The sequence below is a fragment of the Choloepus didactylus genome, chromosome 1, assembly GCF_015220235.1.
Source record: "Choloepus didactylus isolate mChoDid1 chromosome 1, mChoDid1.pri, whole genome shotgun sequence".
NCBI lineage: Eukaryota > Metazoa > Chordata > Mammalia > Pilosa > Megalonychidae > Choloepus > Choloepus didactylus.
Genome location: NC_051307.1, coordinates 120,270,377 through 120,293,683, shown reverse-complemented (window position 1 = coordinate 120,293,683; position 23,307 = coordinate 120,270,377). Strand labels below are relative to the sequence as shown.

Genomic DNA, 23,307 nt, shown 5'->3' with positions numbered 1-23,307 from the left:
CTATTTCTTTCTTGGAATCATCACTTGGACCTCTAATGTGACCACTCAGAGTGGGGAGGGGAAAATTGTTCTGGCCATCACTGTATCTTGTGTTTGCTCCTGTGCCACACATGATTTGGGCTGTACATCAATACCAATAAGGTTTTTTAAGTAGCAGAGATGCCGAAATGGAAGTAGCATAACCTCCAAATCCCACAGATGCATTATATGCTTTATAAATGTCATTTGAATAAAGCTTATATATCACAGGGCTAAGGTCCCTTCCTCTGCTCATTTCTCCTCCAAATTGCCCCCCTCCACCCATCCTTCTAGCCATCCTCCACCCCACACCTTTCTCCTCCTGCCAGGAGGAAGGTGTTACTGTTTTTAAGAAACAGACTTCTGACTACTTCTGCATCCAGCTTCAAAACTCTCTATCAAAGTCATAATTTTGGTTTTCAGTGCAGTTTTATACAAGAAATGATAGACGAGAAAAAAGTATAAATGGTGAATATAGAGGACTCTGAGGGAATAAATACATAAGCAACTGTTTACCTTTCACACCACTGGAAGATCAATCAACCCAAATTTATCCAAAAAAACAACAATTCACGCCAAAAAATGCAGAATAAATATAAGAATGTAAAAAGGTGAACTAAATCGTAGGCTAAAAAAGCATGGTCAAACTCAACCAATATTTTTCAGTGTTGGTTGAAAATCTGGTTATTTCGATTTCCAATTTAGAGCCTGCTTTTTTTCCTTTTTAAATAGAAGTAGTTGTACGTGTACAGAAGATATGGAATGGCTCACTTAAAGCTTTTTTTAAAAAAAGAAAATTATAAAACCCCATTAAAATAATCACTATCATGGAATTTCAACTTAGCCTAATGTGAGTTTCTAGCCTTATTTAGCACTACTATTGTAAACTACTCTGAAGTCAAGCTGAACTTCTTGCTACTGCTGAAAGATGCTCATTTCCAGTTCTGTCCTCTAAGTATGCTCCATCTCCCTGTTCTCACACCTCATTCTACAAGCCCAAACCTAACTAGAAGTTATCTGTCTCTCCTTCCTCAGAATACCTACAACGTTTATAGCACTTATTTTCTACACCACGGTTTTGTGTGAATGACTTATTTCTTCCAAAAGGTTCTCTGAAAGCAGAAATAGGCTTTATTTATCTTGACAGTAATTCATTGCTTTGCATAGGTTAGGCATTCTATAGATGCTGCTGCTCAGTGTGGATGCTGTGAATCAAAGGATAATTTAGACATTTTAAGAAAAATGGAACCATTGTGTTTTTTTAAAGATTTGGCCTGTAACTTGGAAAAAAAGTTGATTCTGACATGATTTGTTACAATTATTGCCTTAAATATGGTCCTGGGTAAAGTACACTTTCTTCTTCAATAGTTCAAATGAATCATGTACCAACTAGATTTAAACTATCAACCTCTTCATTTTTTTTTTTTAGTAGTCAAGTTCATTAACATGACATTAGTCAGTGTTTCCTGAGGCATTGAGATACACTTTAATCATTACTTCAGCAAAAATATTTTTAGAGAAAACTACTAGATGATCATTATGTATGTCAAAGAAGTATTTGCTGATAACATTCTGTAAAAATGCCCATTCTTTAATTTAGAAGACAGCATTGTAAAACTGATTCCTCATAGAGACGAGCAAAATCTCCAACAAATATTGATATGAAACAGTCCTCAAGGTTTATAATAAATACAGGTACAAGAAACAAAGGGAGGTTAATGTTCAGTCATTTCCAGAGGGTAACCATTTTAAATTTATTCCATGGATTTTCAGTATTTATTTTTTAGATCATCAACATTTTGTTCTCTGTGGGAGTTTCTATCACTGCATAGATACAGTCAGTGGTTTACAGGGCTATTAGTGCCACAAATTACTTAATAGATTTGTGATTGAAATAGGCAGCTCAAACATGAACATTCAGGAAAAAGAGAATCCTTAAAAATGTCCTCTCTGAAACATTCAACATCACAGTTGCCATGGTTTTCCTTCCTTACCAAAAAAAAAAAAAAAAAAAGGATCTAATTTTAACTTACTGTTAAATGTAACCATGAAAGACATTATGAGGAATAACACCTTGCTTGCTAGTCCATCAGCACATCTTGATGTTTTCAGAAATACACTACAAAATATTTCTTCAATCCAATAATCACTTATTGAGGACCTACTATGAGCAAGGTACTGTGAGGGGTAATACAACCAAAGGAGGTGAGTTAGACAGGGTCGGCTTTCTGGAGGTTGTGGTGGGTGGGGGTGCGGATGTGGGAGGCAATTAGGTGTAAATAACTGTACACAGAGGAGACACTTTTTCTAGACCGAACTGCTGGAGAGGTGGAAATGTATCGCAGTCATTTTTCTCTACTGATATTCCTTCAGAGGCTGGAACATGTTGGGCCCTCAAAGCACATTTGTTGCTCAAATGTGTGTGTGGCTGTGGTGAACACTATGGTAACAACAACGAATGTGCTTTTGTGGCAGTGTGGGAGAATGATTCAGTTTCAAGAGATCTGAGAAGGCTTTTTAGAGGAGGCAGAAATTAGAGGTGTCCCTACCCAAGCAATTTCTCCTGTCTTTTATCCAAGTCCTCATAAGGAATGGCTCAACCCTATAGAAGGGAAAGTGAATTTGGCTCACAATGCTTGCTAAGAAATACAATCTAAAACATACTGTAGAGCCTAGCATAATAATAACAACCAACAGGTACTTCTATTTTAAAAAGTTATCTCAATTGAGTAACCTATTTGTTTCTCACAACTCTTTTGCATAAATATTATTAGCCTCATTTTACTAATGAGGAAACCAAGAGGTTAAACAATTTGTAAGAGATGACTGAGAGAGTTTACCAGACCTGAGACTTAAACTCAGGGCATCTGACTTCAAATTCCATGTCGTTTGGACCATAGGATAATAAAGTCCTCCCCACTCCACCCTCTACTGATTTGGATTTGTAATTTCCTTACCATAAAAAAAATGGTGTGTCATTAAAAAAAATTCATAACCAGATATTTAATTTTATTGCTATTTTACTGGGCAGGACACCCTTTAAAATGGTAACAAAATGAACTGGCAACTTGTGGTTAACATGAGTCTATTAAACAAATTTGTTGAGAAAGCCTTAGATTAAAAGTGTTTTTATAAGATCTTTAGGTACAAATTAATTATTGTCCTGTTTTACTCTAGCAGTCATTAAATTCAGAAAAAAGTGATTTGGACATTACATTTCCACAGGGCTGGATTCCAGGAATTTCAAACTTGAAATGACCAAACCATTTGCTGATCACTAAGTCATCAAATGGAAATATGATATCGAAGCAGCTATACTTCTTTGTACCTGGTACACTCTGAACATTTGCCACACTGCATCAGAGAGAGTATTAGAAGGACAGCTTCATCATAGCATTAAATAGTAGAAAGAGCATTCAATTTTAGATTTGGAGTTGCAGGAATGGCCTCAATTATAAATTTCTAAATATTAATTGTCTGTGTTAAGAGAAATTATCCAACTTCTCTAAACTTTATTTTCCTCATCTGGAAATTGAGAATGACCAGAAAATAGATGTCTCACAGTGCTTTTGTGGGATTCAAATTGAGATTACTCATGCCATGACACTTTGTAAGGGAAGAGGGAAGATAATTATGCATGCAGACCTTTGGACATGGCTCCTGTCTTTCCCACCCTTCTCATCCTCTCAACCATTTTGCTCCTGCAATTGTCACCTTTCCCACAGCACTACTTCTTCCCTTCCTATTGGATTAATCATGTTGTCATGCACACTGATCTAGCAACCCCTTGCTTTTAGGGAAAACAAAAAACCCTCCCTTGATTCCACATCTCCTTCCTGTGTCATCCCATATCTCTGCTTCCCTCCACTGCAGAACATCTGAAAATAGTTCTTTATATTCTGTCACCACTTTTCCCTCACATGATCTATTATCAATCCACTCTCTTCAGACTTCAATCCCTGCCATTCTGCCAAATCATTTCTTACACAGGTCACCAGTGACTTCCATATTGCTAAATCCAATGGCCACTCCTCAGCTCTCACCTGCCAAAGAGAGCATTCTTCATAGTTGACTCTCTATATATAATGAAACACTTTCTTCTCACCTTCTATGGCACCACGCTCTTCTGATTTTTCCATTACTTCCTAGTATTTTCAGTCTTTTGGGTTGGCTCTTTCTCTGTTGCTTCACCTATGAGCTCAGTGCTGGAGCCCCTTCTTTTCTCCAATTGCATTCTCTCTCATCCAGTCCTATGACTTCAATTATCATCATAGGCTCCTGATTCCCAGTTTTACAACTCTTGTCCTTACATACGCGCAGAACTTCAAATTCTTAAACCCAACTGTTCACATGACATCTCTAATTGGATTGTCTAATAGGCATCTTAAAATTAACAAGCTCCACAGATTTCTTAATTTCTTCCCCCTCAAATTGCCACTCTTCCAGCCTTCCTCATCTCAGTATATGCCAACACATCTACTCAATTGGTCAGGACAGAACTTTAGAAGTTACCCTTGGTTCCTTTTTCCACTTACCCCTCCTCCCCCCCATCTACCAATACATAGGCAGATCCTTTTGAACCTTTCTCGCAAGTCTATCTCTTTCCATATCTATGACCTCTACCCTCCTCCAGGCCCCTGATCCCCTGCCTACATTACTACAATTGCTTTCTCACAGACAGAAGCCCATTTAAATGAAAATCAGATCCCACCATGTTCTTTCTTAAAACTTTTAAATGGCTGTCCATACACCTAGAATGGAACACAAATCCCTTATCCTTTGCCCTCTCAGAAAATTTGTCACAGGTATTTGCCCTTTGTCTTCTGTGTTCCAGATACCCTGGCTTTCATTCTGCTCTGCTAACTTACCAAGTTCATTCCCACCTTAGAGCTTCTGCACTAGCTGGGCTATAATGTTCTTTCCACCCTGTTTTTCATGTTGTTCAGATCATAGTTTTAATGTCAGTTCCCAAAGAAGCTTTCTCTGATGAATTAAAGTAACCCTTCACAGTCATATACCTATTTTTAATCTCCCCAAACTACTTATCAGAGTGATATTATCTTTCTTATATTTCATTCATATTTATTTTTCCCCACCAGAATAGAAGTTCCATGAGAGAACATACCTTGTAAGTCTAGTTCAGTGTTATATATTCAGAATGTGCTCAACAAAGAAGGTCCTCAATAAATATGTTGATGGGACAAATGGATGACTGCATCTTATTTTATTGTATAATTAATAAAGAACTCAAAATCATTTTTTCAATTGCACCATATTCCCAAAACTTAGACAGTTTTATTTGAGAGTCACCTAAATGTAACCTAGACCTTTACAAATTTGTTTCTCCTTGGAAAGCTTCTATAGGCAATGTGCTATGCTGATTCTCTCATTTTTTCTATTTTTTTTATTATTTGCTATTCTGAGTCAAGTCAGCAATATTTATGATGCACCTATTCCAGTCTCTTTTATTTTAGTCTGTGTTACAAAGAAAATAATTTCTCTGATTCTTTGTTGACATAAAGTATGGCTCATTCAGAACCAAAAATTATCAGAAAAATGGTACTTTTTGGGAAAGTGATAATGGTACAACTTGCTATCTTTATCAGTGTGGTCCATGAAGACACAATTGTACTTCTCTAAAATCCTTAATCTAATTTGATTGTAAAAACAGTAACTTATTTGCTTGTGGCAGGAATATGAGGGTATGGGAAGTAATGTTTCAGTGTACTTCAGAGACCTTTGGCAACATTTCTTCTTGAAATGCAAATGCAACAGTCTGCCAAATTCATGAGCATTCTGAGAGAAAGTTTGAATTTTGTTCTGTTTTATTTGTGAACATTTCTTTGCCCTTCTATAAAAGTTGCTTAAGTTTCTATTTACTTAAGAGGCTGAGACAATATGTGTGTGTATATATACATATATATATATATTTTTTTTTCCTTTAACTTTGATCATGTTTTTAATTCTATTGATTTAGTTCTTAAGTCAGACTTTCACAACCGTTTGTGCAATGTTTGCAGAATATCACAAAATTAATTAACAATAGTCATGAAAATTTTCTTATCTTTGACCTATCCCTTAAATTAATTGGTCTCAAGCATGTTTTAAAGTTAAATCTATCCAGAAGTGTGAAATGCAATTCAAAATTTTTTGAAATAATTTAAAACTTACAGAAAAGTTGTAAGAATAATGTTGAGGACTCCCAATTACCATTAACCCAGATTCACCAATTTTAAACATTTTTCCACATTTATAACCCCCGCTCCTGTGTGTGTGTGTGTGTGTGTGTGTGTGTGTGTGTGTGTGTAGACAGGTATAGATGGGCACACATATATAAATATATACATTTATAATACATATTTTTGAGCTATTTGAGAGTAGGTTGCATGCATTATGCCTCATTTCCTAAGATCAAGGATATTTCTCTTATGTAACACAATACAGTTATCAAATCCAGGGACTTTAACATTGATACAATATTATCATATAATTGAAAGTCCTATTCCAATTTTGTTAGTTGTCCCAATAATGTCCTTTTACTAATCTTTTTCCTCCAATGTAAGATCCAGTCCAGGGTAATGTACTGCATATAGTTGTCTTGTTTCCTTTGTCTCCTTTAATCTGAAACAGTTCCTCAGGCTTTCTTTTTCTACTATGACATTAGCATTTTTGAAGAGCACATGCCTGCTATTTTATAAAATATTTGACCATTGGGGATTGCCTGATATTTCCTCATGATTTGATTCTGGGTAAGCATCCTCCACCAGCATACTACCAACGATGTGTATCTTTCTCAAGGTACTGCATTCAGAAGTACACAATATCTATTTGCTTTCATTGGTGATGTCAAGTTTGATTACCCGGTCAAGATCTTATCCAGTTCCTCCATTGTATAGTTACAAATTTTCCCCCTTGCAACTTATAAGCAGTCAGTGAGGAAACTCTTCGAGACTATGTAATTATCCTGTTCCTCATCAAACTTTCCTCCCTAGAATTAGCATCCGCCAATGATTCTTGCCTGAACCAATCTTAACTATGATGATTGAAAACATGGTGATTTTCCTTTCCAACTCACTGTATCATTAGAAAGCTCAGACAGAGGGCTGGCCACTATTAAAGTACCTGTTAAAAACATGTTTAGCCTGCTTTTTTTCTCCAACACTGTTTTTTTCCTTGACTTTATGTATCCTCATTTTTTAAAAAAGGTAAAACGTGCTTTCAGAAAACACAAAGTAAGTAAAAGCATATTAAAACATCCAAGAAACAGTCACTGCATTGTTTTAAAACAAAGATTTTAAATAAGAAAAGTGACTTTTTAGCACTGGAAGGGAATCATAGGGTGCATTTTCTACTCCAATTCCTTCACTTTAGAGACGAAGCCCAGGGAGATCACGTCGATACTTAGTGGCAATGGCAGGCCTTGAAGTCAATCTACAGGCTCAGGTTCTAGATTTCCCCTGACTCATATTATTTTAAAGTTAACTGGAAGTTATTTGTTCAAAACCTAGTTTCCCCTGTTGTCAGAAGCATGAACTCTTGGCATAAAGTAGTGGGTAGTGGAATTAAGGGTGAATAATATGGTGGTGACTATGAAAATCTACCTTCCCTTAAGAATTCTGTTTATTCATTTAATCATTCATTCATAATTTATTAGCAACTATCCTGTGCCATGACCTATGTCAGGCACTGGAATAACACGGTGAACCAGAGATAGCCTCAGCTCTCAAGGAGGTTTTGGTTTAGTGGAAGACCCTTTTTTAGTATACATCAGAAGTCTGAAGACAACTAGTTTCCAGGCAACAGATCCTTTGATTCAGTAGGTCTGAGGTGGCAGAGGAATAAGCAAGTTTAATAAGCAGAGGAAGGGTGCATGAAAAATACAAGAGAACCAAAGCGTTGAAATTGTAACGGAACATGCTCTACCTCCTGCCTCCCCCCACTTTAATCCCCTACCCTTGAAAACATATGAGAAAAAGCAATACCAAACTATAAAATAAATGTAAAAGATGTTCAACAAGGTTCAGATATTATTATGATAATTATTTGATTCTTTTCAAATACCAAATGCTATCCTAAATTTTCCCAAAAAATTATTTTTAGGAAATGCTACATTGCTGGTTTCCTAAGCATGACCATATTTGGCTTAATTCCCTATATAATCAGGGGATTCTGGCAGAGGTGGTCTGATGACCATCCCCTGGTCCTGGGCCAATGCATTCATAAGGTTTATTTTAATTGAAGTAGAACTGGTGTCTTGGGCTGGTACTGATGAGGCAGTCTGCCAGGAAGACAGAGGTGTGTTAGCTGTTAATACTAAAGAGACATTTTAAGGTTTATATACCTGTGCCAGTTTGAAGCTGTTATAGACCCCAGAAGAGCCATGATCTTTTAATCCAATCTTGTGGGGTGGGACCTTTTGATTGAATGTTGCTATGGAGATGTGACCCATCCAATTGTGGGTAAGACCTTTCATTAAATTATTTCCATGGAAGTATGAACCTGCCCATTCAGGGTGGGTCTTGATTAGTTTACTGGACTCCTTTAAGAAAGGTCATGGAGAGAAGGAGCTCAGAGAAGCTGAGAGAGACATTTTGGAGAGAAGCTAAGATATGTAATAGAATGTTTGCTCCCAGGAGAAGCTAAGAGCCAACACAGACCCAGACACTTGGAGACGCTGGGAAATGCAGAGAGCAGGACGTTTGGAGATGCTAAACTAAGAGATGAAGCCCAAAGTTTGCCCTGGAGAAACAAAGAAAGGACTCCCAGATGCTTAGAGAGAAATGCCTGAGGAGAACCAAGCAGAGAGCTAAGAGAAGCTAAGAGAGACAGAAGCCCAGAGACATTTTGGAGGAAGCCATTTGAAACACAACAAAGGAGCAAAGGACAAACAGATGCCAGCCATGTCTTCCCAGCTGGCAGGGATTTTTCTGGACACCACTGGCCTTCCTTCAGAGAAGGTATTCTCTTATTGATGCCTTAGTTTGGACACTTTTATGGCCTTAATACTGTAAATTTGTAACCTAATAAATCCCCTTTATAGAAACCAATCCGTTTCTGGTATTTTGCATAATGGCAGCATTAGCAAACTGGAACAATACCTAACTGCTCAAAGAAAATAAGCTTATAAGGATGAATTATTGGTAGGTACTCATACATCCATTTAGTCAACAAACACTTGTTGAATTCTACTAGGTGAAAATACAAGGCTAATCCTGTGGGATTACAAAAATGTATGAAACCGGGATCATGTTTTACAGGAGCTTGGGAGCAGGACATTAGAGCTGTTATCTGTTTATTCTGGGAGGCTGGTTCCAAGCTCAGGAATCAGAGTAGCATAGAAGACAGAGCATGGATTTTGGATTTGGAGAGATCTGAGGTCAAATCCTAACTCTCTTTTTTTGTTAAGTAACTTTTGGTAAGTTACTTAACTTTGATGGATCTTGGTTTCCTCATCCAGAGAATGAAAATAAACACATTCCTTATAAGGTCAATTAAAGGATTAACAAGATAATACGTAAAGCATCTGGAACATAATAAGTTCTCTACAGAAGGTAGCTATTATGATGTCAAATATAATTATACATACTGTATTGTGCACAAACCATAAATATATTCTATATATAACATTATAATAATGTTTGTCTATTTATCTCTCTATCTGTGCCATGTCATTTCATGTCATAAATGTCAGAGCCAAAAGCAGGGATCACCTGATCCTTTGGAAGATTTTTGGTTTAAGAATTTACTAAAGATAAGTATATAATTATAAAATACCTTCAAATAGACTAGATATTGTATATATTTGTCCTCTGTAAAGAAAAATAATTTAATTTCCTACTTGTATAGTTTTTAGAACTATCATTTGAGGATTTCTTCTGAAACTTTTTCTAGTGTAAGTAAGTAATGCTATTTGTTTTGCAGAAATGCATCTGTCTGTGGAAGAAATTAACTTTGGAATTAAGAAAGGAGATATCAAAATAGTTTAGAAATATATTTTTTATTTTTTCAATCCTGTTTCAATTACATTTAATGAAGATTATAAGTTTATGGAGTTGAGAAATATTTGGAAGCTGATCACATATTAATCACCCTGTAATATTTTCTAAATTGATCTCAGTTCAAAAGAGGACCAGTAAATCAAAGAATTACTTGAAAAAAAAGTTTTGACATATACACAAACTTTAAAGAACAAGAACATTCTCTTTTTAGTTACTATTTTGACAACCTGAATCTGACAAAACATATCATCCAAACTATTCTGTTACATGTTAGACTTTTGCTTTATGGGTTAGGTGGGTAGTTTGCAGCAGATCATAACTTCTGTACAGAACAAATATATAGAAAAGCAGGATAAAATATCAAATCATTTATTTGAATGTGCTGGAGAATTGGGGAGGTAATGAGAAATGGAGGGGCTATAACTCCCTCAGGGAAGTGGATTGACTTTTACAGTCATTTTTATTTACTCTGAAGGCATTTGCCAATTCTAAGCATGGGAAAGAGGCTGAGAATCTCATTTTTTTTTTTTTTTCCACTGAAGTAGGGGCATTGCTGAGGGATGGATAAACCAGCACAGCTTTGGGCAGAGTATACAGGGGACCTCAAGCACAGAGTTGTTTTACCACTCAGAAAAATTGCCAATTTCTGGGGCTACATGGGGCAGAAGTCTAAAAACCTAAGTAAAAAGTGAAAAACCTAAAAGAAAAGCAACATGGAGTTTTGGCAGTCTTGAGAGACAAGGATCTGCAGGATAAATAGCCCTGGGTGAACCACCAGACTTTCAGCTGAACACTCTTGATATCCAGCAATGAACCAGATGTAAGATTCTTTCTGGGGCTGCAATCCAGCCTCAACATGGAACAGTTTCTGACTAGATTAAGACCATGTTATCTGCTTAGTGAAGGGAAGGGTGAATTCATTCTGGAGAAGACACATCATTTAGAGCCTTTACAATTTTATATACAAAACATTCAGCATTCAATAAAAATTAGTGAATATGATGATAAAGCCAAGATAACAATAAAAAATCAAAGGAATTAGTGGAAAAGTAGATAATAGAAACATACCCATGGTGATCAAAATATTGGGGTTATCTAAGGAATTTTAAATAACTCTAATTTATTCAAGATAATTGAAGGGAGATAAAAAAAGATATAAAATTTGACCAGAGTATTGGAATTTATAAAATGGGATAAAATGGAAATTCTAGATCTGAGAAAAATACCACCTGAAATTAACTCATTAGCTGGATTAAGCAAAGGATTATGCACAGTAGAAGACAGGGTTAATAAACTTAAGCCACAGTCATTAGAAAATGTCCAAATTTAAGCAAAAAAAGAGGAAAAATAGGAAAAAAACAAAACAGGAAAAGAACTTTAGAGACATGTAGTATAGAATGAAAAGGTCTAACAGAAGTATAATTGGAGCCCCATAAGGCACACAGAGTAAGAATGAAGGAGAAGCAAGCAAGAATTGCAGGAAGGAGTAAAGAGTAATACTAAAAGTAAATACGGTGAGAATGCATTACTATTGGTGGTTAATTGATTGTATAAACAATAATACAAATGTCCCTATAGAGTTTTAAATGTATGCATAATTTAAAAGAATGGCAACAATGATATAAAAGACAGGATAGGATAAATGGAGTTAAAGTATTCTAATGTTTTAAAATGATTGGGAATTTGGTAAAGATAATAATTTGCATTAGATTGTAGTAAGTCAAGAATTCGTGTTGTAGTTTCTAGGGTAAAAACAGAGGAATAGTAAAAAATGTATAACTAACAAATTAATATAGGGAAACACTGAAATTTTTCTGATTAATACAAAAAAAAAAAGGCAAGAAAGGAGAGGAGGAAAAAGGATTAAAAAACAGGCAGGACAAATAAAAACCACAAATAGCAATATGGTTGATATAACCCAAAATATATCAGCAATTAATTACTTTAGATTTAAAAGTACTAAATACTTCAATTAAGAGTCTACGATTGTCACATAGGAAAAAAAAAACAAATACAAATATAAACTATATTATGCTTTCAAGAGCTACACCTTAAATATAAGAACACAGGAAGAAAAACATGCAGACATAAATAGCATGCAAACATCAACCAAGAGAGAATTTATGGCAGGAAGTGTTATGAGACATAAAGCTGTGTGTCGGTTATTAGTTTATTGTCTCTTAGCTCCAAAGGGACCCTTCATTCTGTTTTGTGATACTGGAATTGAACTCTGCGGACTACATTTGTCTTTCTCTGGCTGGCTGGAGGTTAGGCTTTGCTAATAGTGGTCAATGGAAATACTGCAAGACTGGAAGAGGAAGAAGGAACTTTTTCTTCTTCTGGTACTGTTTCCACCAGCAGCAAGTGGATGGGTTTGTATGGGTCCAGGCAGCATTTACTACTGCCATGATGGCCCTCATGGTTCAGCAGAGGTGTCCCTTTGGCAAGTTTCTTCATCACTACAGCCACACTGATCTCCATGTCCCAAAGCAAGTAAACCTCATCTTAGTCAACACAGTGGCTTAACAGTGAGTTCGTGTGACAGCATGCCCTATCCTCAAAACTATGACTCTTTGCCTTGCAGAGATTTCCTCTAAGGCTCAGGTTTGTTCCTCATTCATTTTCCCTCCCCTTATATAAAGGAGTAACCTACTTGGTGCAGGTTCTACCTTAAAATTCTCTTTTTTATCCCCTGGTAGTAGTTAACCACTTTTGTACAGTTAACAATTCTTTATTTTAAAACTATTTAATATGGCCTCTGACTGTACATTAATTGATACAGAAGAATATTTTATAACAAAAAGGGAATTATACAAGGAGAAGAAAGCACAATTCTAAACCTGTTTTGGTCATTAAATGACCAAATGACCATGGTGTATTAGTTTCCAGGCTGCTATGACAAATACCACTTGATGGGTTGGCTTAGCCAACAGGAATTCATTGTCTCACAGTTTCATAGGCTGGATGACTTCCTTCCTTCCTGGCTAGCTGGCAATACTTGGGGTTCCTTGGTTTTCCTGTCACATGCTGATGTCCTCTCCTTTTTCTTCCTGATTCTACAGACTTCCTCCTGACTCCTTCTGTGACTCTCTCTTTATATGGCCTCTAATAATAGGATTAAGTTAACCATCCTAATTCAGTTGGCCTTATACACACACACACATACACACAAAATCTTCAAAAGGTCCTATTACAATGGGTTCACACAAACAGAAATGGTATTAAGATTAAAAACCTGTTTTTTTCTGAGGTACATAAGTCTATCACCCAAGGCTTTAAAATATATAAAGCAAAACTACAAAAATAAAGGAAGAAATGGACAAATCTCAAATCATAGCAGGAAATTTTAACTCACCTCTCTCAATATTCAATCCCTCCCCTGACCCAAAAAAAAAGGAAAAAAAGAAAAACACCAGTGGGCTTTGAACAACACAAGTAAAAAAACTTGACCTAATTGACATGTAGAATCCTGCTACAAAAAACATCAGAATGTACATTATTTTCAAGTGTATCTGAAACCTTCACAAAAATGCCCATAAACTCAATCATCTCAATCATAAATCAAGCCCCAACAAATTTCACATTTTATATGGAAATACAAAGGGCCATGATTAGCCAAATTAATCATGAAGAACAATAAATCTGGAGGACTTAAACAGTCAGATATTGAGAATTATTATAAAGCTAAAGTAATCAAAGCAATATGATCTAGATGCAAAGATAAACACTTGAACAGAATTAAAAGTCCAGAAACAGACTCACACATAAATGGCCATATAATTTATGACAAAGTGATTCTGACTTTCACTGAGGGAAATTATGGTCTTTTCAATAAATGGCACTGAACCAAGTGTTTTAGTTTCTTTGTCTGCTCAAGCAAACACCAAGCAATGGGCTGGCTTAAATAATAGGAATGTATTAGGTAATGGTTTTGAAGCCAGGAAAAGTCCAAATCAAGGCATCATCAAGGCAATGTTTTCTTCCCAAAGACTGGCATTCTGGGGCTGGCTGCTGGTGATCCTTGGTCCTAGGCTCCTCAGTCACCTGGGAATGCACATGGTAATCTCTCCTGGCTTCTCTCTTCTTTTCTGGGTTCCGTTGACCTTCAGCTTCTTGCTTCCCATGACTTTCTTTCTCTGCCTGAATTTCATTCTGCTTATAAAGGACTCAGTAATAGGAATAAGACCCATCTTGATTGAGTTGGGCCACACCTTAACTGAAGTAATTCCAACAAAATGTACTTACAATTGATTCATATCCACAGGAATGGATTAACTTTAAGAACATGTTTTTCTGGGGTACATACCCCCAAACCACCACACCAAGTCAGTATTAATATGCAAAATATGAATTTTGACACTTACCTTACATAATGCATAAAAATAGATTCCAAATTCATTGCAAAATTAAATGTGAAAATAATATTAAAGCTTTTAAAAGAAAACAGTAGAATATTTTCATGAATTTGGAGCAGGCAAAGCTTTCTCAGATAAGACACAAAATATAATAAATTGGATTACATTATAAGTAAGAATTCCTGTTCATCAAACATGCCATTAAGTAAACAAAAAGGCAATTGTGGAATGAGAGAAAATATTTAAATACATATATTTTATGTGGACCCACATTCAGAAAAATATATATATATATATATACACACATATATATATATATAAAGTCTTTAAATTGATATTAAAATGGCAGAAGACCCAGAAGGAAGTGGACCAAAAGCTTTAACAGACATGCCACAAAAGACGATCAATCTCCAAATGGCTGATAACTTATGAACATGTTAACTTCATTAGTTATCAAGGGAATGCAAAATGAAACCATGGGTTGACACTATCACAAATCCACCAGAATGCCTAAATTAAAAATATAAATAGCAAGTGTTAACAAATAAATAGCATAACTAAAACTATTATACACTCTTCATCGGAATGTAAATTGTTACAACCATTTTAGAAAACTGTTTGGCAGCATCTACTTCCTCTCCCATACCCTATGTGTGGGTAATTCTTTTCTCATATATCAGCAGAAACACATGCATATGCCAACAAAATACTTGGATAAGAATCTTCACAGTAGCCCTATTCATAATAACAAAACATTGAAAACATCATATAGCCCCTCAATAGTAGAAAAGATAAATAAATGGTGGTATATCATACCACAATATTATATAGCAGTGAGAATGAATGAGCCACAATTACAAGCAATCACATGAAAGAATCTCACAAATAAAACACTGATTGAAAGAAGCCAGGCACAAAATAATATATACTGTATGATTAATGTTTATACAGTTAAAAGTAGGTAAAACTAATTTGTGTTGTTAGAAGTCAGAATAGTGGTTATGCCTGAGAGGGTGTTTAATAATCTTGAGAGGGGGCATGAGGGAGTTCCTGGGCTAGTGGTACTGTTTGCTGATCTGGGCATTGGTTACATAATAAAAATAATCATTGAGTTACATAATAAATTAAAATTTATTAATCATTGAGTTGTACATTTATGTTATCTGTATTTTACTAAATGTATGTTGTAAAGCAATAAAATGTTTACATTAAGAAAACCACAGGTCAGGACAGCTTGAAATTTCACATATCGAAAGTCCTGATGTATGTGACAACATGGATGAAACTTGAAGACATCATGTTGAGTGAAATAAGCCAGACACAAAAGAACAAATATTGTATGATCTCACTGACTTGAAACAATTAGAATAAGCAAACTCAGAATCAGAATCTAGAACACAGTTACCAGGGGATGGGGTGGGGATAGGGAATGGGAAGTTAAGGCTTCAAATGTATTGTGCTCCTATTTGGAATGATGGAAATGTTTCAGTAATAGATGGGAGTGACGGTAGCACAACATTGTGAATGTAATCAACAACATTGAAATATATATCTGAATATGATTAAAATGAGAAATGTTAGATTGTATATATAGTACCAAAATACATTTTAAAAAAATCCATGGAACTACACTACACAGTGAACCCTAAGTTAAACAATGAACTTTAATTAATAGTACAATTATAAAAATGTACTATCAATTTTAACAATCCTGTATTTTATGCATGATTGTTCTGTAAATCAACAACTTCTCTAATAAAGAAAAAACAATGTTTTATAAAAAGATCTAAGTTTACCTAAGGTAAGCTTTCTCTAAACCGGTGGCTCCACTCTCCTACTTACAATCTCTGCATTGTCTGAAAATATAAACAACAAAGCTAAGAACTTGACAGATAGTCAGGAGGTGTTTTTCTTCAGAACTCTCCAGGAGGGCAAAGCAACACAAAGGAAAAGAAATTCAGTTCATGAGAGTGTCTTGGAAATTGTCAGACTGTGTGTGGTACACAGAGTAGAAGAGATTCTCTGCACATATTTCTGAAGGTCCCAAAGAGCCTGGCTCATATCACTGGACATACAGAAGTTGCTCATTATAATTTAAAGATTTAGCTATGGTAGGAGGAAAAAAACTCTGTGTCTGCTCTTTCTGACCCAATCATTCTGCAACTGTTGATTATATTATTTGGGAAGTGTGGTGACTTAATGACCAGACAAAACACTGACCTAAGGATCAACCCTACCCCAGTCAGCACCCAATCCTAGGGAAAAGGTGGGAAGACAGACATCTCAGTAGGAGCCAATGAGGACCAGAGAAGACACTGACACAAGGTCCCTTCCCTGTCCAGCCTCCATGAGGACGTTTAAGTTCCCCCTGTTCTCTACTTTTGGAAGAAGGAAGAAAAGGGTAATCACTTGAGAGGGGAGAAATGGACTGGAAAGGGAATCTGAACTTCAATTTTATTAAATACAGCTTCCAAAGAAGTTATATTAAATATAATAGAGTTATCTCTGAATGGCAGGTTTAAATAGTCTATCTTAGTTTGCCTGATCTGCTATGACAAATACCACACAATGGATTGGCTTACATGATGGGAATCTATTGGCTCAAGGTTTGAATGCTAGGAGAAGTCCAAAATCAAAATAATCAGCAAGACTTGCTTTCTCCTCGAGGAGATATTCTGGTGCTGGCTGCTGGCAGTCCTTGGAGCTCCTTGACTTGAATTCCTGATTCCCATCCTATGGAAATGTCTTCTCCTTTTTAGCTTTTGAGACTTCTGGGTTCTTTTTTTTTTTTTTAATTCAGTTTTATTGAGATATATTCACATACCATACATGGTGTACAATCAACTGTTCACAGTATCATCCTATAGTTGTGACTTCATCACCCCAATCTATTTTTGAACATTTTCCTTACACTAGAAATAATCAGAATCAGAAAATAAATAAATAAAGAAAGAAAGAAAGAAAGAAAGAACACCCAAATCACCCCCCATCCCACCCTATTTTTCATTTAGGTTTTGTCCCCATTTTTCTATTCATCCATCCATGCACTGGATAAAGGGAGTGCAATCCACAGGGTTTTCACAATCACACTGTCACCCCTTGTAAGCTACATTGTTATACAATCGTCTTCAAGAGTCAAGGCTACTGGGTTGGAGTTTGGTAGTTTCAGGTATTTACTTCTAGCTATTCCAATATATTAATACCTAAAAAGTGTTATCTATATAGTGCGTAAGAATGTCCACCAGAGTGACCTCTCGACTCCATTTGAAATCTCTCAGCCAATGAAGCTTTATTTCATTTCATTTAGCATCCCCCTTTTGGTAAAGAAGATGTTCTCAATCCCACGATGCTGGGTCAGATTCATCCCTGGGAGTCATATCCGGCATTGCCAGGGAGATTTACACCCCTGGGAGTCAGGTCCCACATAGGTGGGAGGGCAGTGAGATCACCCACCAAGGTGGCTTAGTGAGAGAGAGAGGGCCACATTTGAGCAACAAAGAGGCACTCAGGGGGAGACTCTTAGGCACAATTATAAGGAGGTTTAGCCTCTCCTTGCAGCAACAAGCTTCATAGGGGCCAGCCCTAAGACAGAGGGCTCAGCACATCAAGCTGTCAGTCCCCAGTGTTTGTGAGAACATCAGCAACAATCCAGGTGAGGAAGTCCAACACCTCTGCATCCTCCCCTAGCTCTTCAGGGGCACCCTGAATATATATATTTTTATTCTCCACTTCTGGGTTCTTTTCATAAAGCCTCCAGTAATCCAGATTAAGACCCACCTTCATTCAGATGAGCCACACCGTAATCAAAAATAACATCTTCAAGAGGTCCTATTTACAATGAATTCACATCCATAGGAACAAGGATAAAGATTAAGAACATGTGTTCATTGGGGTACAGAATTTAACCTACCACAAAGTCTCTCCCCATTCCCACCTTGCATCTGGATCAGCCTCTACCAGCACAGGGCAACATCTCCTGGTGTTAAGTCCCCAGATAAAGCAGTGCTCTCAAGCCTGGAGGAAGAGGTGAATCAAGCTCTGGAGGGACTTTTTCCAAACAACACTTCCCTCCTCCTGCTCCCTTAGCCCCATCCTATTATTCTTGAGAACAAATTATAGATTTGTTTTATATATATATATATGGAAGAATTGGAAGAGGGAAAAATAGAAAAATATTTATAATTAGGGGGATCCTACTATTAGGAGATAAGCAGAAAGCAGAGGTGTTCACTTGCCCTTTGGGAGACAAGAACAAAGCCAGATGACTAGTTTAGTGTAGATACTAGTTGAACAAATTCCGTGACAATGGACAGACCGTCTAACACAAAGGCTGGTGGAAGGCAGGACCTCTGGGAGGGAAATGGAAGAAGATAAAGCTTTTATGAACTGCAGAACTTTCTTCATTTCCTCATGCATGGGACTGGCCAGTGAATGAATGTTATGGCAACATCTGAAGGCATTCTGTACATGGTCTGTCAAGTTGAAACATTTAAATTCATAAATGGTGTCAGTTTTAATGTAGAGCAAGTGTTTGTCTTCAATCTGACAATGACCCTGGTGTTTAACATGATGTCCCCTTCACTTGTTAATGACATCAATAATTATAAAAGATGAGGGAATTAACTGTGGTCTAAACTTTTGAGAACCTTTAATTAAGTTGTACCCTTAATGCCTAAGGAGATTTAGACACCTTCCATGTACTCTTTCCTCCTTTATCCTCCTTATCTGAGGAGAATGACATGGACTTCCCAAAACACACCCACACACCCACACACACACACACTCATCTCCCTAAAGTAGAGACTAGATTTGGGAATATATTCTGAAAGCTGACTGCTGAGCCATGGAAACTATTGTAATACTTTTATTCTACACCTTAAATTTAAGTTTTCAAATGCTTGTTCAATAGGAATGTGAAGTGATTATTATGCCATAGTTTTGAGCCTTACACTTCAAGTTGACAAAATCGAGCCGATTTTTAACAAGTTAAACAAACACTTGTTTTTTGAAGGGGGGTGACAATACAATTTCTTTTTAAACTAAAACTTAGGTGATCTTTACAAACAGCATTGGATTCTTCTGCTGATAATAGGAAATGATAACGGTGGGAGACCATGGGAGCATTTTTGCATGTGAAATCAGATGTACACCCACAACATGGAATTCCCTAAGGAAAGCTACTCTAGCAGAGAAACACTGACCCAAGTTTATACGGAACTATAATTCTAATAAGCAGTTACTAAAGGTGTCTGGAAAAAAGCAAGACCAACAAATTCAAACCTGTATTTTCAAACAAATTTTAGAAACATCAGCTCAGTTATACATAATTCTCTTCTTCTATAGAAGGAAATTTAATCTTAATTTCTTAATTTTGATGTTTACTCTTAAAATGCATATGTACAAGTTATTTAAGTAAAAAAGCAGCAAGATAGAACAACTAATTCATCTATGAAAAAGAAATCAGGAGCTCTCTTATTTATTCAGTAATTACATTTCTAGTCTTCCTGAAACATTTCCTTTAAAATGATCCACCTAAAACCACATCAATTTTCTGCTTGTCATGCAATTCTAGATTGCACTGTGACTTTAGCTTCAACTTCTAGTCATTAAGATTAAAGGGATGTATTTTAATATTTATCTTGTGTCAAATCAGCTCAATCATCTTTCAAAGTTGCCCAAATTGTGAAATATTCATAGAATAAATACATGAATTCTGCACATTTTATAAAATATGCACATATATCATATAATATGTAAATAATCTTACCCCTGACTTTCTAAGATGTAGAGGTAAAGGTGAATTTTTGCCATCTGGTTTATTTTACAGCGATTTCCCCAATTGTTTAGAAATTTAGAATGGTGCTGATATCAGTCTTAACCATTGGGTTCTCAGTTTCCTCATTTGCAAAATGGACTTAAGGATTATATATTTTTTTCACATGATTGTTGAGAAGCTGCCTGATAATAGTAAGCACCCAATAAATGTTAACTATTTTTACTATCATTATTGTCCTTTTTATTATTGCTGTTATTAATATTGCTTAGTATTATTTTAAAAACACACAAACAACTAGGAAGCTGCTCATTCTACTGGACACATAGCTGATGCTCATTCATCATGTATACTTTGAAATTTAGCCTGAGCTGTGATAAATTACAGTTTTTACTTTGGTGAGCTTTAAGCTAATCTACTGTAATATTTTACTTTATAACATCCCTGAAAAAATTCAACAAGGCTCTTCATGGGTGCAAAATTACAACTTGAATGTTACTTTCCGGGAAGATGATTCAATATATTTTACACAAGTTGAGACACAATATTCCAGGCTCTCTGATGTAAAAGGATTACAAAACTCTTGAGCACATGTTTCTTGTATTGCTTTTGTTACCATAGCCTACCATCATTGTTGGGGTACCTATTCATCTATTTTCAACTGATGTGTTACATAAAAGAAAAAAAAAAGAAACAATTTGCAATTACATTCTATGCAGAGGGATGTGGCGTTAGTCATTATGTGCCTTAAGGAGAAAAAATTCTCTTGCAGTAAGGAATAAACTTTGTTATGCCTAGAGATCATTTTAAGGTTTTTGAACTCATGATTCATGCTCATGTGTTGTTTTGTTTTAAATTCTAATCAGTTTCCAAGGTGCTGATTTTACTCCTCAGAAGATGAACAACTTAATGAACTTAGAGCAATTTCTGTTACAAATAGTTCCTTTCCCTTAACTTTGATAAAGGAAAAAAAGAGGCTACTTTTCCTCAATGGTTTTTTTAAATTATTTCTCTTTGGAAATATCTTTGAAAATGACCAGATTGGAAGTTTTAGCCACTTAGTTATAATAGCACTGATTGAACAAGGTTGAATCAATACTTTAGTGAAAAGTCTGCTTGGGGACAAAATAAATCTCAGTTTTGTCTCGATTCTTTAACTTGCATTATATACTGTGGCAACTCACCAATTTAGATTAGTTTAATGCACTTGTAGAGGCTAAAAATAATTTTAAACCTCTCTGAGATGCTATTTGACACACTCTCGACTCCAATTGCATCCCTTTCTCCCAATATCAGATTCGAAGGGTTCTGATATATCTCTAGCTTCCAGTGTAATATGATTCCTCTTCTATTTTTATTTACTCTTTCTATTTTTATTTTATTTACAAAAATCCTTGAGCTCTTGTCACACAGGAAAGGGAAAACAAACAAAAAATTTGTAAAATATTATTGGCCCAAATTTACTTCAAATTATTTTTCCATTTGGAGGAAAATAGTCCATCCAGTCTGTAATAATATTTAAAAGAGAGTGCATTCATGACATCCAAAGTCTTATTGGTGAAATTTGAAAGACTGGAAGCTCTTTGGGGTGTATAAGATTATTACACATTAAATGTAATCATAGAATACTAAACAAAAAAGTTTATCAATACAAGGTAAGTTTTCATGCATTTATTTCAAACAAGTGGCTCGCAGAAATGGCAAACACTCCCTTGGTATTTAAAAAAACAGAGAGCCTTACTGATACCTATGGATATTTTATAGACAGAGAATGTGAAAATGCAAATTTTAAGCAAGGTTAATAGCTGTTTTTCATTGCTCATCTGACCCACCACTGAATGGTATGTTTCCCGTGAAAGACACTCACTCATTCATTCATTCTCTCTCTCATTCATGTATCAAACATATCAGACCACACATTTTGTGCCACGAATGATGTTAGGATACAAAGATGAAGACATGACCTGTGTCTGAGAGAAAGGGGGCTCAGAATGTCTCTCTACTTAAAATCCTACTTAGTGACATTCAATGTCTTCAATCCACAGTAATATCATGAATTGAGACAACAGCCCAAATCACAAATTATAAATAAACTCTAGACTCTGAAATACTCATCATCTCTCACTCGGTCAGAGGTAGATAGCCTCAAGGTATACATTTTATTAGGAAATACAATAAGATTAAACAAAACAAAAACAAAATCTGCGACTCAGAAACCAAATAGTCTTTCATTTCTCATCAAAGTGGGGATGGGATAGGTGTGTCTGCGTGGGGGACAGGAAATCACTATGGAATTCCTGTTTTCTACCTGCCAGCAGGAAATTATTTCTTGGCTACTGATTAAGAGATGCAAGTCTCAGCGTTATCCGTGAGCAACGTTCCTCGTTCGTCGGGTGGGAAGGAAAAAAAGAGCTCAAAATACTCAAAGCTTTTTCCCCTGGAGGCTCATCCCTCTTCCTTCCCAGTGAACTTGAAAAACTTTAACTGGGCACACCTGGTTCTCGTCCTACCTAGGCAGTCTTGGCTCAGCCCGGCGGGGGGCGGGGAGAAGCTCTGGACTCCACCAAGCTGCAGCATCTGGCCACGTCCGGGTCCAAACGTCCCAATCGGCGGCCACGCTAGTTTCTGTGCTCGCGGAAGCGCCCAGGTTCGAAACGTCACATTCCACGCGGCCACGCCCCCTCCCGCGCTCGGCCTCGCCCCACCCCGCGCCAGGCCCCGCCCCCTCCGCGCTCGGCCCCGCCCCCTCCGCGCTCGGCCCCGCCCCCCCGCGCTCGGCCCCGCCCCCCCCCGCGCTCGGCCCCACCACAAGCCGCGCTCGCCATCCGCCCGGGCCGTGACTGCTGGTGGGTTCACACGTAAAAGCAAAGTTTGTATTTTTTCCTTCGTATTTTAAAAGTAAAATATGCTCGTTAACGATAATTTGGAAAATACCGAAAGCTATCCATAAAATAAAAATTGCCTATATTCTGAAGAGAAGTACTAAGGACATTTTGGTGTATATCTTTGCAGTCTCTTCACTGTGAATATATAGATACAAAAATAAATAAATCAATGTTTCTTTGTCTCTCAAGCACATAAATACACGTAATATACGTAAATACACTTGGTAAAGTTTTGTTTATCTTGTTTAAAGAAAAATGTTGAAGTTTGTAAATCTTAT

The 23,307-nt window shown here is 36.4% G+C and overlaps 1 protein-coding gene across 2 annotated transcripts in view; it reads right to left on the bottom strand.

The window, feature by feature from the left end:
• Nucleotides 1–22,765, bottom strand: part of SPATA16 (spermatogenesis associated 16) — a 320,164-nt gene extending 297,399 nt beyond the window's left edge. For both annotated transcript variants that reach the window (XM_037840523.1, XM_037840529.1), the window contains exon 1: nucleotides 22,655–22,765. The gene's annotated coding sequence lies outside the window, so the exon portion shown is untranslated. The remainder of the gene's footprint in view (nucleotides 1–22,654) is intronic.
• Between the last annotated feature and the right edge of the window lie 542 nt (nucleotides 22,766–23,307).